Source organism: Triturus cristatus, chromosome 6, assembly GCF_964204655.1.
Source record: "Triturus cristatus chromosome 6, aTriCri1.1, whole genome shotgun sequence".
Lineage (NCBI taxonomy): Eukaryota > Metazoa > Chordata > Amphibia > Caudata > Salamandridae > Triturus > Triturus cristatus.
In genome coordinates this window covers 458,887,701-458,907,548 of record NC_140589.1, presented here as the reverse complement: position 1 = coordinate 458,907,548, position 19,848 = coordinate 458,887,701, and positions in this window count along the sequence as shown.

Genomic DNA, 19,848 nt, shown 5'->3' with positions numbered 1-19,848 from the left:
GAAGGTTCAGGAAGTGAAGTACATACTTTATTGACACGAAGTGATTTTTATAGAACATACATTAAAATGAAACGAATGCAGTAGGCGTAACAATTGATAAGGAAAATGACGATTCATATGCGTAACCGAAAATGGGTGTAATAAGGAGTAAAAAGGAACATAATTGGTTATGATGTCATATATAGGTGGATTTATAAGATAATACTTGGCATAGATGCGCGCGCAGCAGCATGACGTGTGATTGACGTGCAACTAGGGGGTGAAGGGGACTTGACGTTTAGCTCTACATGTGGAGACGAAAAGTCTGGGGGGTCAAGTCAACCTAATCCCAAATCATATCTAACATCCTATGTTTAAAGAACTATGTTATCCACAAAAGAAGGACTCTCGGACAGAATCTATTCTATACTGACTGTGCGTGCGTGTACAAGCGTCTAAGTGTCTACACTAAATGCGAGGGGGTAGGAATATTCCATGGTAACAGGACTATGAATTACTTGCATAAAGACAGAGAAGCCGAGCCATTGCTCGGTAGCAAGAAGGAATGTTTACTTAAACTACTAGACAGGAATGCATCGGCTGAGGGGCGAAGCAGATAACTCGAAGGTGAAATACAGTTCTTGGCAGAGAATAGGCTGATGTCAGGCTTCGTGAGCCGCGCAGAGAATGAGACAAAGTTCATGGTCACGGATGCAGGCTCAGACTGGAGCTTTCAGAGGCAGAAGGCAAGAAGAGTTCGATAACAGAATCAGGGCCTACTTGCCTGGACTGTAAAATGTCATAAGTGAACCATATAAAGCCGGTGGCCTTTCATACTTAAGAATGGAATATCCGGCCTATTCATGGCGGATCTGACAGAGGACATGTTGATGGTGGACGCACATGTGTTTGCGTCTTCATAACTGGAACTGGAGGGAACATACATGTACTTGTAACATGCACATGGAACCGTTGGGGTCCAAGATAGGGGACATAACTGACCAGAAAAATCCATATTTCCACATTCCCTCCTTGTCCCCTACTTGCCCGTTAAGAGATATCAATCTTCATCAATCCATTGATCTGTTCATATAACATCATTTGTTCTTCTTTCTTCTTACGTGACGAATGAATTCTTGGTGGTGGAATACATGATGTGGCACACAGACCACAGATCGCTGGTCCACCTTGTAGACATAGACAGCAACTGAATAGTATGAGAAGGCCAATACCTAGGAAAGATAGGACCTTCCATCCAAAGGTAGATATTATACTCCAAAACCAACCGGACCAAGTCCAGGTGCCTGCGTTCTGGTGTATCTGGCTTACAATCTTATGAAGGCGAGTTATGGCCTTATATACAGATGGCGAATTTTCTGGTATGAAAATGCAACAGCTTGATCCGATGACCCTACAAGCTCCGCCCCTATCAGCCAGGATGACGTCAAGGACAAGACGATTTTGAAGCACAACAATCCGCATAGCAGACTGCTCTTCTGTTAAATTGCCTAAAGCGGAAATAGTTTCATTCACTACTGCTTCAAGGGTTCTAGTTAATCTACGTATCAGCTTACTATTAGTAACAGTACCTATATAGGGAAAGAGACCTTTATTGAAATCTGTGTATTTTTCCCATGCTGTTTCAGTGTAATCGACTATTGGGAGATCTCTCCTTACTCTACTATTTACTAAATGAATATTTCTGTGATAATCAGGAGGAGCTAAAAAAACAGGTGGCAAAAGAAATGCAATGTAGCAGGTACCATCCCAATCTAGGGGTAGACGCATATATGCAGTCTGACCACATATAAAGTAGGAGTGGCGATAAGCTCTAAATGAGGATTTGCCTTGATCACTGAATTCTACTATAGTAGTGCATTTGCTATGGCCCATATGTATGGAACCAACCTTTCTTACACACAATTCACCTCTCGCTGGGAATACTGACATTGTTGGTAAAACTAGTTCAACTTCGGATTCGACATTTAGAATCATGAGATTAGGTGTAAAATTACCTAATCCATATACTTCATTTTCTAGATCAGTTCCTGTTCCTTTGGGGCGACCCTCCTTGTCAGGGTAACAGACCTTGAATAAAACTAGGTTCAGATTTCCCCATACCCAATGGTCTTGATAAACTGCTGTGTCTGAGTCTATGGAATTGATTAAGCTGAACCATGCTCCACAGGAGCCATTATGTGTAAACGGATGTGGAAAGAAAGGCAGGACTCCTTCATAATTCTGATAGGGAGGGAGCCGGCCACACACCCAACAATTAGTAGCATTACTAGTCTGGTGGGAATGATGTAACATACTAATGAAAGTGTTATTGCGCAGCGCAAGTCTATAAGACAATTCATGCGGGGGTAAGTCACTAAAAGAATGTTCAGCAGTAACATTGTAAACATTTCTGGCAATAGGGTAATATATGTGCAACAATATACTTGCAGTAATTATTAAAAGACTTAAGAAAAACAAGATTAATAATGTCACTATGCAATGGCTACGCAGTGATTTACAATACGCCTGTCGTTTCATCACTTTTCGTGGTTTTCCATGATTCAGGTCTGGAGGATACATGTCGGAGACAGATTCAACCGCTTCACCTAGGAGAGGACTTAAACAATCAAATCGTCCGACGGTCTAGGCCTTAGTTTTAGTTTATAGAGTTCCTTGCTGTTGGTCTCAGCCAAAGGTAGTTTTGAGTCAATGGGTGAAGACACACGAGGTGGGCTATTTACATCTGCAGGAAGTCCATGAAATTTCTTGATATGACTCGAATGAATCCATCCTTTTCTGCCTTCAATCTTCACGGCTGTTCTTGTGGTCAGCAGGACCAACTTGGGTGACTTCCACCTGGGCTCCAGCTGAGTCTTTCGGTCGAAATTCCTCACAAGGACGAGGTCCCCCGGAATTACGTCAAGGGGTTTCACCTCAGTGTTGTCGGAAAGGCTGCAGCTACCTGTGAACGACAAGATTGTAGTGCAGACATCAAGGAAGCCAAGTAATCTGTCAGCATATTACAGTCAATATCAGTTATTTTGCGTGGTATAGGCGTCCCCCACATATTTGGTGGTCTGCCGAAGATCACCTCATACGGGGATAGCCCTGTTCGAGAGTGTGCTACCATTCTCGTGAAAAAGAGTGCAACTGGTAGTGCTACTACCCAGTCGACACCTTTCTCCCTGCATATTTTGGACAATCTAATTTTCAGGGTCTGATTATGTCTTTCTACGAGACCTGCTGCCTCAGGGTGTCGGACACAGTGGAATTTCCACTGATAACCTAACAAAAGTGAAACATGTTTCATTAATTCGGATGAGAACGGCTGGCCGTTATCTGAGTGAACAACACGTGGTAAACCGTATCGTGGGAAGAATTCTCGAACCAACTGTTTGGCAGTAGTCGGGGCAGTGTAATCTGAAACCGGGTATGCCTCCGTCCAACGGGAAAGAGCACAAACAACTACGAGAACGTATTTGAATCCTCGACATCGTTCCATCTGGATATAATCCATCTGGAGGACTTCAAAAGGGTGATCAGGAGGATGAAATCCACCCTGTTCTACGGGAACGCTTTTTCCTGGGTTGAACTGGCAACAGATCATACAGGTACGGACCTTTTGTTTGGCTGCTGCTCGTAAATGTTTATTGAACCAAATGTGTTGAATGCTATCTAGCATAGCTTTTTCTCCTAGATGTGCTGGACTATGTATAGTGTTAATTATAACTTGGACCATTGAATCAGGAAGGAACCACACAGACTTTTCTTTCATAATCCATCCTTGATCCGTTTGGATCCCTCCTAATTCGGTCCATTTCTTTATTTCATCTGGTGTAGCATGTGTCTGGATGTCAATTACGTCAAAAGTAGGATCTTTAACTGTCATACAATGTGTCGGCATCGGGACTATTGTCTTTGTCATGTCGGAGGTTTGAGCTTGAGCAGTCTGTTTAGCTGTTCTATCGGCTAGATCATTGCCTTGAGAAATGACATCAGTAATCTTCGTATGAGCCTTACATTTCATAATTGATATTGCAGTGGGTAGATGTATTGCATCTAATAAGGCATGAATGAGGGGTCCGTGCTGAATGTGGGCACCGTGGGAAGTTAAATAACCTCTCTCTCGCCACAGCACGCCGAAGTCATGTACAACTCCGAATGCATAACGTGAATCAGTGTATATGTTGACTTTTTTACTTGTGGCTTGAATACAGGCTTGTGTCAGAGCGATGAGCTCTGCGGCTTGAGCTGACAAAGTATTTATATGATTTGTTTCAATGACTTCAGTATCTGTTGTGACTGCGTAAGCAGCCACTAACTCTCCTGTATTTGTTCTCATACATGAACCATCTACATACAATGTCAGGTCTGGATCTGACAATGGGACATCGGTTAAGTCTTGTCTGGGTTTCGTCGTTATAGTAATAACTTCAATACAGTCATGGGCTAGTGGGTCTGTTCCGATTACTGGCAAAAGTGTGGCAGGATTCAATGTGTTACAGCGTCTGATTTCTATATGTGGCTGAAACAATGTAAGCTCGTACCCTGTAAGTCGCGCTATAGTCAAGTGTTGTGTTTGCGTTCTATTTACAAGAACCTCTACTGCGTGTGGTACTTGAACTGTCAATGGATGTCCTAACACTATGGCATCGCTTTGTCTGATTGCTAAAGCTGTCGCTGCCACTGATTTCAGGCACGCAGGCAAAGCCTGAGCTACGGGATCTAATGTACTAGAAAAGTAAGCACATGGTTTGTGTGCTCCTGCTTGTTCCTGTGTGAGTACTGACAAGGCAGTACCTTCGCGTTCTGTAACAAAAAGTGTAAACTGTTTTCTGTAACATGGCGTTGCTAAAACAGGTGCTTGACATAAAGCTTTCTTTAGGCTTTCAAAAGCTTGTGTATGTTCCTGAGTCCAAGGGAGAACAGTCGATGTGGCTGCCTCCTGTGTTGTCAACTGAATGAGCGATTTTGCTAGAAATGCATATTGAGGGATCCACTGTCTACAGTATGAAGTGAGGCCTATGAAAGCCCGTACTTCCTTTTGTGTCTTAGGTATTGGCATGTTAGCTATTAACTGAATGCGGTCGGGTGTAAGCTGCCTTCCCTCCTTGGACAGCGAGTGTCCAAGATAAACAACTCGCTGGACACAGAATTGCAGCTTAGAAGGGGACACCTTGTGTCCCTTTTCAGCTAGAAATTGTAAAACTGTCAGTGATGCTTTCTCACATTCGGGTTCGCTTCTAGCGGTGATCAACAGATCATCGACATATTGAAGCAAGGCAGTGTTAACTGGCATGTGGATGCTGTCGAGTTCTCGTTTCAGTGCTTGGCTATAGATGCTGGGGCTTTCTGTAAATCCTTGAGGTGCGCGTGAGAATTTAAAGCTACGCCCATTTAAACTAAATCCGAACAAATATTGGCTTTCCGGATCTAATGGGACGCTGAAAAAGGCATTCTTGAGATCAATTACAGTAAAGAATGTTGCTTCGGAATCAATAGCTGTCAATAATGACGAGATATCAGGGACCACAGGGAATTGTGGCACAATACACTTGTTTAATTCGCGCAGATCAATAACCAATCGATATACTGGCAGGGCCTTTGGATCTGTTCGTTTAAGAATCGGAATTATTGGTGAATTACATACATTGGAGTCTGTTTCCACAACCACTCCTTGGGCAATGAGCTCGTCAATGATTTGCAGCAAAGCCACTACAGCATCTGGTGGTAACTTGTATTGTCGCATTCGTGGTAGTACCACTCCTGCCTTTAATGTGACTCGATATGGTGTAATATTCATGCAACCAACATCAGTAGGGCCTTGTGCCCATAGATGTGTAGGTAAAGTCTGCAGTCGGGGATCCATGTCTCTAGATACATAGTGACCTTTAAAATCACGTAAAAACAATCTTACTCCTTCCGGAGAACAACATATTATGGCTCCTAGAGCTTTCAGTGTTTTTATTCCTAACAGATTTTCTGGACATGATTTAGTAAGCAATAAATCGGTAGTTCGGGTCAAAGGTCCTATCGTAAGTGGAAGAGGTTGTGACACTTCATTAACAATAGGTTTTCCTGAAAAACCAAGGGAAATATTCTGAGAGCCTGAGAGGGGTGCCCCTGGAACTTCACTACGTTTTATGGTCTTTCGACTTGCCCCTGTATCGAGTAAAAATTTTCTGTCTTGGCCTAACAATTCACTATGTACATAAGGTCCTTCTTGATCTACAGGGATCTCGATAAGGGGTAAGTCAACTTCCCTCTCTAGGCTGGTTCATGCGTATCGTTGATAATCAGGATAGTCGTACTGTGCGGTCTGGTACAGTTGTCGTGTCGTGGTTTGTGTGGCAGCAACGGGCAGCGCTGGTGCAGCTGGCACAAACTGTACAGACTGTGGTGGAGCTGGCATGGACTGTGCGTGCTGCGGAGCTCCTTGTTCATTCTGATCCTGTCTAGGTGGCCGTGGTCTTTCTTTTGTATTACCTATGGCGATATTATGTTTCAAAACTGGACAATCGTGTACGTAATGACCTGGCTTTTTACAATAATTGCATGTCCCTTTTACAGGTCCTGCTGAATCACCGGAATGTGTCATACCCTTTTTATGTCCTTCAGCTGGAACTGTCTGAGAAACTAGCATTTTCATTTTTGTGTCTTTCATGCGTCTGTGTTCATGTTCTTGTTCCTCTCTAATTCTATTGTGATGGTACTGTAACATTTGTAACATTTGTGATGGAGTGTTACCTTGCCAGGTACTCTCGAATTTTAATACTCTATTCTTTACTTGGGGCAGGGCATTTTCTACTAATTTTGTTACAAACAGATGTGGGTATGATTCGCTACTCGCTTTTATGCCACTATTTATACCAAAACATTTTTCAAATCGGGCATAGTAATCACTAGTGTCTTCATCTTGCTTCTGTTTACAGGCTGAAATTGTACCCCAATCTTCCTTTTTCGTAGTTAATAAACGTGGCAGTACCTGTACTAATAAACCTGGTAGTGCTTTAGTTTTATCCCCAAGTCCTGCTCCTGATGTTCGGGCCTTTTCTTCTGCTTCTAATACTGACCATTCTATCTTTTGGTCTCCTACCTCCCACTCTTTTTCCCTGAGTTTCTCATAAATGCCAGCAGGCATTAATACCTTTAATATTGTCATAATGTCGGGATAGGTATACTCTCCCATAAGTAACATGTCTTTAATTTCTCGGTGAAAACCCGCTGGATCTTTGTCATGACTGGGTACCACTTTCTTCATTTCTAACAATTCTATTTTTGATATGGGCGTGTATACAAATACGCGTTTAAACTCATTGTCCTCGCCCTTTATTGGGTGTCCTTCTCGTAGAGGATTCTGTCTGTCCATGTAATACGTGGTTCTTTCCTTAATGGGTAGTGAAACATGTTCTGAACATACAAAAAGAATGTATTGCTTTCTTGATTCTAGTATTTCTTTAATTAATTTAGTACCTGAACCTCTCCATCTATTCATGAGTAATTCAGTCAATATATCAGGTAAGGGACCAGGGTCCGAATGCTGACTCTGATATAGTATAAGGAGTTGTTGAATCATATAAATCCCAGCTAAACGCTGTTCATCTGGGGTGAGATTCAAAAATGTGCGTGCTACTGTATCATCACTATATTTTCCGGGACTGTCAACCCAATGGACAGCTGACCTGGCTAATTCTTGTTCATCCATAGAATCGAGAAAATGATAACCCCTTCGTTCTCGAAGTAATTTGTCAGCTGTTTGGAACGAATGCTCGTTAGACCTTATATGGACTATGGGTGTTGGGAAACTCCCGTTATTGTCTGGACATATCGGACGTATCGGGTCAATAAGACATCTATTACTATTACAAGATCTTCCTCTACCTACATAGGCTATAGTGTCTGACTGTCCTGTGGGCAGTCCTGATCCTTCTTCCTCGCTTTGTTCGAACTGGTCTACCGCTAATCTTTCTTCGTGTAGGCGTTCTATTTCTTTTCGGATCTTTCGGCACATGGCTATTATACAATTCTGCTTATCATGTCTTCCTTCTGATATATTCTGACTCCATCTGGTAAGAATTTGCATTGCTTCCGGGTCTACCCCTGGTCGGTCTTGATTTCTGATCACACAATTTATGAGGAAACGTAACAGTTCCCCCTGTATCTCCACTTTCTGATATTCCATAGCTCTGTTAATACATTCAGAATCTCGCCCTGTTTGAACAAAAAGATATATATTATCTAGATGCGCAGTCATTCCTGGTAACTTCCCTAGATACACCGCGGCTCGTCTGATACGTAATGATGCCAGGGTCATTTCGTCCTCTTTGCCGGGCACAGGGTCTACAATCTACAAGAAGTTCCTTAAGCGTACGGGCATTTATGAGTTTGGGGGTACGTGAATGTGCTGACTCTTGAAACGTAAGTTTATTTATTCTGGGTGGCGTAGAAAAAATGTTGCTAGCACCTCCCGCAGCCCCATCTGGGGTGTCGGGTGTGAAAGGATTCGTTGAACGTGACACAGCAACTATAGGTGTGGACACAGCTATAGAAGCAGCTGTGGGAACGGATGTAGAAACAGATGTGCTTGCCGGAACTTGTGACACGATCTGTTGCTGTAGGGATACGGGTACTGGATCTTGGCGTTGAACCTCCCTGGTATGCGGTCTATGTGGGGCGGAATTAGCATATTCGGGAGCTGCGTCGTCTAAATATGAGGAGAGAAAGACATCTTCTGCGGTTCTAGGATGCCCCTTAGGATGTACCTTTATTGGGAACAATGGGGGCGGCAAGTCTTTCGGTATTTCTGGAGTAGCTTTAGGTAATCCTTCGGCTAGAAGGGGATACATACCATTCATAAGGGCATTTCTTTGTCTGTCTACTTGTTCTGATTTCACTCGGATACCTTCCTCAATTAATAGATTTTCTCGAACTTTATTTGAACTCTCTTTATTCTTCTCTTCCTGTCGGAGTGCTTTTTCTGTACGTCTATGAGATTCTTTACGCCATAACTCAACGGCATCTTTCTGTGACTGTCTGACTTTCCTTTTCCATAACTCTTCCTCGACTTTCATGATGCACTCTGCATCCCAGGTCCCCGCTGCGGGCCACCTCTGACTTTCTGGTAATTCCTTGGTGTAGTCTACCCATAAATCAAGAAATAATATAGCGTCTAAGCCATGTTTATGATACATGAAGTACCCTGGAGTGTCCCTAGGAGGAATAGGAACGGCTTCTTCGAGTACCCCTTTTCTTGTTGTGATCTGTCTTAATTTTGAAAAGAGCGGCATATTTGAGAACTAACCTGATACTTGATTTAAAACAAAACTTAATACAGTAACCACGATAATGAACAGTCATTCATACCACAATATGCAGAACGTACTGAAAACATTTAACATTTAACATTTACCTGAACAATCAATAATGATGATGATCTAAGGAAAAACTTAAATCACTAAACATAATACTCGACATTAACTGAATTATATACTTGATATACTGCTAAACAGTACAGATACACTGCTGAAACAGTGCAGACCGGATTTGTGTACCCAAACCCGTCTTGACCGGCACAAACTATGTGCACGTCAGAAAGCCTCCCCAGTAATGGTACTCACCGGGTAGCTCGGAAACGGAAGGCCTCGGAAACTGGACTGAACTTGAACCGGACTGGACTCGACTCGAACACTACGGAGACTGGACTCGACTTGGGACTTCGGAAACTGGTGGGCCTCTGTATACCTCGGATCTTGCTCTCTCAGCTAGGCTCTGGTCGGGATACTTCGCACTTCTCACCGCCTCGTCTGGGTGTTGATCGCAGCCTCAGTCGCCCCCGCTTGACCGGAGGGAGATACAGGAAATCCTGCTGGTACGCGTTATTGTCCGTCCAGCTGTGGCAGGAGACCGGGCCTGCAACTCACCGCCGGCGCGTGAGATGAGAAAGTGTCCCTGTTCGGGCGCCATTCATGTGGTAAATAATTTAATTACCGGGACTTAATTTGGTACAGAAACATAATAAAACAGCTCAGTAAATAAGAGGCAGAATCCGTGGTATTAGAGGTTCGGAATGGGCTTTATTCCAATGATCGATTATAATCGGTTGCTCCAAGTTCCGTCACCACGAAGGTTCAGGAAGTGAAGTACATACTTTATTGACACGAAGTGATTTTTATAGAACATACATTAAAATGAAACGAATGCAGTAGGCGTAACAATTGATAAGGAAAATGACGATTCATATGCGTAACCGAAAATGGGTGTAATAAGGAGTAAAAAGGAACATAATTGGTTATGATGTCATATATAGGTGGATTTATAAGATAATACTTGGCATAGATGCGCGCGCAGCAGCATGACGTGTGATTGACGTGCAACTAGGGGGTGAAGGGGACTTGACGTTTAGCTCTACATGTGGAGACGAAAAGTCTGGGGGGTCAAGTCAACCTAATCCCAAATCATATCTAACATCCTATGTTTAAAGAACTATGTTATCCACAAAAGAAGGACTCTCGGACAGAATCTATTCTATACTGACTGTGCGTGCGTGTACAAGCGTCTAAGTGTCTACACTAAATGCGAGGGGGTAGGAATATTCCATGGTAACAGGACTATGAATTACTTGCATAAAGACAGAGAAGCCGAGCCATTGCTCGGTAGCAAGAAGGAATGTTTACTTAAACTACTAGACAGGAATGCATCGGCTGAGGGGCGAAGCAGATAACTCGAAGGTGAAATACAGTTCTTGGCAGAGAATAGGCTGATGTCAGGCTTCGTGAGCCGCGCAGAGAATGAGACAAAGTTCATGGTCACGGATGCAGGCTCAGACTGGAGCTTTCAGAGGCAGAAGGCAAGAAGAGTTCGATGACAGAATCAGGGCCTACTTGCCTGGACTGTAAAATGTCATAAGTGAACCATATAAAGCCGGTGGCCTTTCATACTTAAGAATGGAATATCCGGCCTATTCATGGCGGATCTGACAGAGGACATGTTGATGGTGGACGCACATGTGTTTGCGTCTTCATAACTGGAACTGGAGGGAACATACATGTACTTGTAACATGCACATGGAACCGTTGGGGTCCAAGATAGGGGACATAACTGACCAGAAAAATCCATATTTCCACATGCTAGCTCAAATGCAAGGTACTACGCATAGATGTGGAATATTTTTCAGCTAATCTTGATCCTGTAGCCACTGTTTTGCCTGGATGCCTTAAAGCTGTTGCTGCCACATGTGTGAGTTTGGGACAGAGTGAAAGCAGTGTAATGGGACATCAGTTGAAAGTGCATGTGCCCTGTTCTGTTGGGATATTGCTTACTCGTACTCGAATGCAACATCTCACCAATAGCCATCTTACAAGGTATGAACAAGTGAGTTTGGGAGCAGAGAATGTGACTTTGATGAGATAAATAGTTGAAATCCAATGACATCATTGATGCCCTTGCCTGGAAATGAGATTGTGGTTAATGAAGCACATCATGATTGTCTGGATGTGACTGAGTTGTGTACCAAGACTAGGCCTGACATCCTTGATACCCCTTTTTCGGAATCTCGTTGAGTATTGCTTGAGGACCAATCATGTTTGCGGGATGCAGGAAGAAACCTGAAAGCTGCATGTGCTGTATGCACAATTGCAGAAGTGATTGAAGCTTCTTGGTTGCAGGGTGTATACTCGGCACAGGTTGCTGAGTTGGTTGCCTTGTCACAGGCAAGTAATTTATCTGGACAAATTGAGTTCATCAGTATGGTTTTAATGTCATACATGACTTCGGGCAGTTGTGGTACCAGCATGGGTTCATGACATCATCCGGATCCCCCATTTGAAATGGGGAAAGCATGATGAACCTTCTGCTGTCATTACAGCTGCCTTCTCAAATTGCCATGGGGAAGTACAGTGCCCATTGGCAGGGCAAAGACTAAGTCGCAGTCGGCAATCGCTATGCTGCTCACTTTAACAATGAGGTCTTAATGCAATACAAATTGATCAAAAATTACAGTGTGCTTACCATCCAGAAGCCTCAGGCTTATTGGAGCAAGAGATTGGAACATTAAAATCCAGGTTGGAAAAAGTGGGTGCTTCGACATCTCGGAAATTGCCCGATGCTTTGTCTCCTGAGTTGATGAGTTTGAGAAGTACCCCAGACAGGAGAACAGTACTCTTCCCTCATGAAATTATCATAAGGAGAGCCATGAGACAGTCTACTGTCCCTTCAAACCAATTAGTAAATATAACAGATGATTGGTGCTCGATTACAGTAAAGGACTGGCTGACATGGTATGTTCTGAGTCTCAGCAGGTTGGTGGAGCTGCAACTTCGCCTCAACAGGAGCAGTACCACAACCTCAGTCCTGGAGCCGGGATCCTGGTGAAGAAGCACATAGGCAAGTTGTGCCTGGACCTCTTTGCCATGGGCCATTCCAAATTATACTGGTAACCACAACTTCTATCAAATGTGGTGGTCTTTCATGTTGGGTACATGCAGCCCACACTTGCCGAGTCCCATGTCCCCTTGAAGATACAGTGCCTGTTTTGGATCTGTGGGTGGTTACAGTGAGACCGCCATCTCAGGTTTGCCAAACTGTGGATAGGGATCCAGCTGCTGAGGCTCTTAGCACTGATCCTGAGAAGGGTCTGCGATAGTTAACTCTTGTAGGTACAGAAAGGATATGTGAAGAAGAGCTGACTAGGTGAGATATTGACCCAAATGAAGGGGAGCAGTGCAGCTGAAACGTGAGTGGCAAATGGAGACCATTGGCCCAAAAGATCAGACAGATTGAGACGCATTCTTACTGAACACCAAGTACCACACCAAATTCCAAAAGTCTCCCGTCAGTCAGAACAAAGTGACGGTGATGATGAAGAGCCATCAGTGAGGAAGTCTACAAGAGCATTGGTACCATGTCCTAAACATGCTGCACCAGAGTGGACTTACTTGCCGTCGAACGATTTGGGAAAAAGCATGTCACACCTTTTTGTTCACCAATTCAAGTTCTTATGAACCACATTTAAAAACTGTTTTGCTCAATTTGAATATTCATAAAATACAAAGTCAGTACCAGAGAAACAAGAGTACAAGAATTACAAAATCTATTAACTAAATCCACATTGCTGTGAGAAAAACTAACTGTGATAAAGGAAAGCCAAAGCAATATTAATTGATTTTCATCTTTTCTGCAAACGCTGCTAACATCTGATCTAAATGTTAACAAAATCGCAAAGTCTGATTCTAGAAAACTCATGGATCCAAGGTCGGTATCAGTGAAATACATATGTGCATGTATACGTGCTGCATTTGCTATAATTCTTGTCATATTATAATTCTAAATTTGACTCATCATGTATATTTAGAAAAAGCTAAACCTAATTCTGTTCCTAAAACAGACCCCCCAGGATATTGCGGCATTTATTAGCAAATTTAGCGGCACAAATATGGAAATCTAGCGGCACAAATATGGAAATTTAGCGGCATTTTTGCGGCACTTTATTTTACTGATAATCATTCAATTTCAGCCTGAAATCAATGGACCTCCCATGGCGGCTGGCCCTTTACTTCGGTTGTTACAGGGTACATGTTATTTAGTGTTGTTAGCACCATTTTCTTTATTGAGTTTCTCTTTCTGTATGCACCGCATGCTATGCCTACATTCAGTGCGCCATCCAGCCCTCTCCCGCCACCCTCCGGGCGCCACGCTTTAGGTTTCAGCACAGCACCTTTAAGACAGAAGAAGAATAAATGAACCAGTTGTTGAAATATGGAAAAACCTGAATTTCTTTTGCTTACACTTACCAAAGGCACTAAAACTTTTTCGTGAAGAGTAGAACCTTGTAAATGTTGCTAGCTCAAAGTTTTGACTTCCCCACAAAAAATAAGGTTCTTCCTCGAGAATCTGTGAATTGTGCATGCAGATGCGATTTGAGGAGGGCCACAGATGCAAGAAAATGTCCGGTCCTTATGAACTGAAGAATTACCTGCAGGGTCATAATTTTGTATTGACCACAAAAAGCTGCTCCTAGTGTGATGTGACCTTACTACAATTGTGAGTCAAGTGTGGACATCTCACAAAAAGTGACGGACTGGCCTCACACACCACCTGGTGTCATGCTTCATCATCGGCCAGTCCTCGCCCTCCAAAACCTTCGTTTGATGGAGGGCGGGCATACACCTGGAGACAGGGATGCACTTCTAAACTAAAGAGTGGGGGCCCATGGGGTAGAACGTGAAATTAAAAATCATTATAGTTACTACAAAGTGTTTTTAATGTGATCAGTAACTATATGATGCTAAAAACAAATAGCGGCAGGTGGGGTATATTAGGTGTCCCCTAGCCGTCTAGTGTTAGGTCGACATGTTTCTGCCTTCTTGGCCCGAGCGGGTCCAGGGCATTCATCAGGACCTAGGTTTACAAGAAGAGGGCTCCGGTCTTACCAACTCGTGGCAAGAGAAAACCACTGTGCAGGTGTGGCGAAGGCCACACTCCACTACCTAGATGGCTTCCAACTGTAAAGCCTGTAGAAAGAATCAAAACAAACAAATGTATCTGTATACACAACTGTAGAAGAAAGGTCAAAGGTGAAAACATAAAAATTAAGATAAACGCATGCGTAATTTCCTTAAGGTGGGTGACTAATCACGTGACATGTGCCACTCTACGTGAGAACACAAACATGTTTGAGAGTCAAAAAGTGCTCTCATGAGGCTTACCCTAGTCAGAAAGACTACTTGCCACATGGGGGGATAAAGGAGGAGACACTCCTGTTCAGTCTACAGGGAGAAAAGAACGATACAGTAATGGTCAGCAGACTGAAAATGCCCAGAACGTTGACCCTTGCAAAACCTGGAATCAGGATGGAACCACAATCATTCCACAATAAACCCACACAGGGGTTAAAACAACGCGAAACCACCATTCATACTCTTACTATCTGAGGCAAGGTGTCCCGTGTTCAGCCTACGGTGTTGCTCCTTGTCCGCCCGAATTTGGGAGTGAGACCGCAGGGCAGGATTAAATAGCGTGCTTAATTGGTAAATGGTAAACAGCCTGGAGTGATCACGGCTGTGCGGCAGTTCCTGGTGCGGTGCATCCGGAGTCCGGAATAACCGTGGTGGCGGCGCATGCAGTGCAGTGCCTGGTTGTGAAATGGCCGATTGTGGGGGCCTATTGGAGCGTCCAGGCTGAGTCTTGTGCCCAAATAAGGAAACAGTCAGGGGATCCGCCCAGGGAAGGCGGTCCCGTGTGGGCGTGCGCGTCAGAGGTTGTCCGGGCAACGTGGTGCATGCGTTCGGCGTGACTCCCGAGGATGAAAGCGACGCGTGCTAAGGTGCCCCAGGACGGGTTTGTGTTGTGAAAATTCAGAGGCACGTGTGCGCGTCCCAAGTCAGAAAGGGGCATGAAAAGGGAGATATCATCGCCATATGCCGCTAAGACCCCGATGAAAGGTGAAAGGTCATTCATGCAGCGTTTGATTAGTGCGTAGATTCAAAGAGTTCGTGAGGGGGTTTGGCGGTTGCTAATGGCAACAGAAAAAGTGAAAGTAAACACCATGCCCTCTGCGTTGCTCTCTGTATGTAATGGAAAATATCCCAGTGTAGATGGAGAGTCAGTCAGCTCCGGACAAGACCAGGGTGTCGCAGAAAACATGTATGATAAGTGTGGTGTAATGCCCAAGTCCTCCTGTCACTACGATCATATTCTGGAGATCCCTGCGATGAAGGTAACAGAAACCAAAGGGTAGGCAGGTAGAGGGACAGGAGGTGTTAATAGTGTGTAAGGGCAACTACCACATGATGGAAGGGATGCCCAGGAGTCCAGGGTAGATGGAGAGGTCATCTAGTCAGTTGGAGCCACGGTATATCGTCGTTAAGTCCCTTTTCGTGGGACCGCAGGCGGAACACCCAGCGTTGTTCTCTGATGTGGAGAGCTCTTGAGAGATCAGCTTTGCTTTTATTCATGACCTCTAGGACTGTCCATCGCAAATCAGTGTCTTTGTGGTTCTTCTCCAAAAAATGGCGTGTGAGCTTTGTGTTTGTTTTCTTGCACCTTATGGTACTGCAGTGTTCATTGATACGTACCCTGATCTTTCTGGTTGTCATGCCAACGTACTGGAGTTGGCAGGGGCATTTTAGTAGGTAAACCACATTCTCAGTATTGCAGTTACTAAACTTGCGGAGTTGCCATGGTCTATCTGTGCCAATGTCGACTTCTTTGGTGTTAGAAGTGAGTTTGCATGAAATACACCCCCCGCATGTGAAGTGTCCCACTACTCGTGGTTGGTCCCAGAGCCTCTGTTGTTCCGGTCCCTCTGCGGTTGGCATAGTGGCATGAACGAGTTGGTCTCGCAGATTTCTGTTACGTTTAAAGGCAAAAAGTGGTGGGTCCCATTGCTTCCCTGCACTATTAAGGATGTTCCATCTTTTCTTAATTATTTTCTGTACGGCATTAGAGGCAGGGGTAAATGTTGTAACACATACAGTTCTTTTGGTGTTCTCCTTTGTTGCATCCTCCAAAAGTGCTTCCCTAGGGTTGTTCCTAGCTCGTTTCTTGGCCCTGCGTATCATTTTTTGGGGGTAATGGCGGGCAGCAAGTTTTTCTGCAAGGTGGGATGCCTGTTCCTCAAAAGTAGGGGTGTCTGAGCAATTTCTCCTAACCCGAAGGAACTGTCCAACTGGGAGATTCTGTCGGAGGGCCTTGGGGTGGTAGCTTTCGTACAGTAGAAGGCTATTCCTATCCGTGGGCTTATTGTGCACTTTTGTTGTGAAACCATCATTTTCCATAGTGATGTCCAGGTCGAGGAAGATAGCATGGTTCTTACTGATAGTGTGGGTGAACCTGAGGTGTACATCTTTACTGTTAACCCACCGGACAAAGTTCGTCGCTTCTTCCTCTGATCCGTTCCATATTATCAGCACATCATCTATGTAGCGCTTCCAAAGTCTCAGGTTCTGTAGGAAAGGATTATGTGGGTTGTATATGAAGTCCTCTTCAAACTGTTGTACGTACAGACAAGCCATACTAGGGGCAAAAGTACTCCCCATTGAAGTCCCAGAGATCTGGTGGTAGATGACTTTCTCAAATTCGAAGAAGTTTTCCATTAACGCTATTTCCGCACATTCCATTACGAACTGCTGTGGTGTTAAGAAATCCCACTCCCTATTTATGATGATGTTTTCCACCACTTCCAATGTGCGCCTCTGTGGTATGCTCGTGTAGAGAGCTTCTATGTCCATGGTTATTAGCCAGTCGTTGGTTGAATCTACCGTGAGGTCTCTGAGGAGGCACAGGACGTCCTTCGTATCTCTGAGATAGGATGCAGATTTTTGGACAATAGGGCGGAGGAACCAGTCACAAAATTGTGACAATGGTTCTAATACTGACCCTATTCCAGATACAATTGGTCTCCCAGGAGGAGGCGTCCTGTTTTTGTGGATTTTTGGGAGTGTGTAGAATTTAGGCATTCTTGGTTCTTCATTCACGAGGAAGTCTGCCTCATGTTTGGTTATCCAATCATTGCCGAGTGCTTCTGTGACCATGATCTTAATCCTGGTCGTCAGAGGACCGGTAGGGTCAGTCCTGTGTATGGTGTAACTGTTTGAATCAGAGAGAAGTCTCAAGCATTCTTCTCTGTACATATCACTGTCCATGACCACAATGGCGCCCCCTTTGTCAGCTGGTTTTATTGTTAAGTCTTTATTGCTGCTCAGTTTCGCAAGGGCCGTGCGCTCCTTTCCCGTAAGGTTGTCAAACCCACGAGTGTTCTGGAAATCAATCTTCTCAATATCTTTAAGTACGGCCTGTTCAAAAGCAAGTATGTTACATGAAATGTTCTGGTTCGGGGGTTGGAAGGTGGATTTTCTCTTTAGCCCTGTGGACTTCTTCCCATTCTCGTCTGTAGTATCTTCAGTATCTCCGAAATAATCGCGGAGTTTGATTTTCCTGAAGAATTGGGCCAATTCCGTGTGAAGTGCAAAGGGGTCATTTCGGGGTGTGGGAACAAATCCCAGCCCTTTGGAAAGGACGGTGGTTTCGTCTTGTGAGAGTGTGTATTTACTGATGTTCACTATATTGGTCACTCCCTGCTCGTCGAGGGCATCTCTCCTCTCCCTCTGCTCCTGGTCACCACGCCATGCTGTGGCTCTGGTTGGTCTTCCCACTGGACCCTCGTATTTCTTCGTTTTTGGCGTCCTCTCCCTCTGCCACGGCCCTGGAACAAAAAAGGCGGTTGGCCATGTGGAAAACCAAATCCTGGTTGGTAAAATGGTTGTGGCCAAAACCCGAAGGGTGGAGGTTGGGGTTGTGGACCCTGCATCATCGGATGGTGATAGCCCATAGGTTTCCGGAATTGTGGTCCTTGGCCCTCATCGCCGCTACTGTCACTTCTTTCCTCTCCAGAGCTGAACGTCCAGTTCTGGGGTGTTGGTCTAAACCGTTGTTTTCTCCCTGTTGGTTGAGGGGCTGGTTTATCATAGTGTTCGTCTGTGACATACGGGTAGACAGTTTCCTTACTAAATTTTTGTACATCCTTACGGAGTTTAGTAAGTTTTGACTGTGTGAGGTATTCTTTATAATCAGAGTGATCTTTGTTGATCTCCAATAGGCCCCCACAATCGGCCATTTCACAACCAGGCACTGCACTGCATGCGCCGCCACCACGGTTATTCCGGACTCCGGATGCACCGCACCAGGAACTGCCGCACAGCCGTGATCACTCCAGGCTGTTTACCATTTACCAATTAAGCACGCTATTTAATCCTGCCCTGCGGTCTCACTCCCAAATTCGGGCGGACAAGGAGCAACACCGTAGGCTGAACACGGGACACCTTGCCTCAGATAGTAAGAGTATGAATGGTGGTTTCGCGTTGTTTTAACCCCTGTGTGGGTTTATTGTGGAATGATTGTGGTTCCATCCTGATTCCAGGTTTTGCAAGGGTCAACGTTCTGGGCATTTTCAGTCTGCTGACCATTACTGTATCGTTCTTTTCTCCCTGTAGACTGAACAGGAGTGTCTCCTCCTTTATCCCCCCATGTGGCAAGTAGTCTTTCTGACTAGGGTAAGCCTCATGAGAGCACTTTTTGACTCTCAAACATGTTTGTGTTCTCACGTAGAGTGGCACATGTCACGTGATTAGTCACCCACCTTAAGGAAATTACGCATGCGTTTATCTTAATTTTTATGTTTTCACCTTTGACCTTTCTTCTACAGTTGTGTATACAGATACATTTGTTTGTTTTGATTCTTTCTACAGGCTTTACAGTTGGAAGCCATCTAGGTAGTGGAGTGTGGCCTTCGCCACACCTGCACAGTGGTTTTCTCTTGCCACGAGTTGGTAAGACCGGAGCCCTCTTCTTGTAAACCTAGGTCCTGATGAATGCCCTGGACCCGCTCGGGCCAAGAAGGCAGAAACATGTCGACCTAACACTAGACGGCTAGGGGACACCTAATATACCCCACCTGCCGCTATTTGTTTTTAGCATCATATAGTTACTGATCACATTAAAAACACTTTGTAGTAACTATAATGATTTTTAATTTCACGTTCTACCCCATGGGCCCCCACTCTTTAGTTTAGAAGTGCATCCCTGTCTCCAGGTGTATGCCCGCCCTCCATCAAACGAAGGTTTTGGAGGGCGAGGACTGGCCGATGATGAAGCATGACACCAGGTGGTGTGTGAGGCCAGTCCGTCACTTTTTGTGAGATGTCCACACTTGACTCACAATTGTGGTAAGGTCACATCACACTAGGAGCAGCTTTTTGTGGTCAATAGTAGTTATGGAGGCCGCTAGCTCCTAGCACCCCGTGCCTCCTGTTCCCCCCTCCACACTCTGTGGAGTTCTTCTAGTGATTGCTCATAATTTTGTATGCCACATTGGGG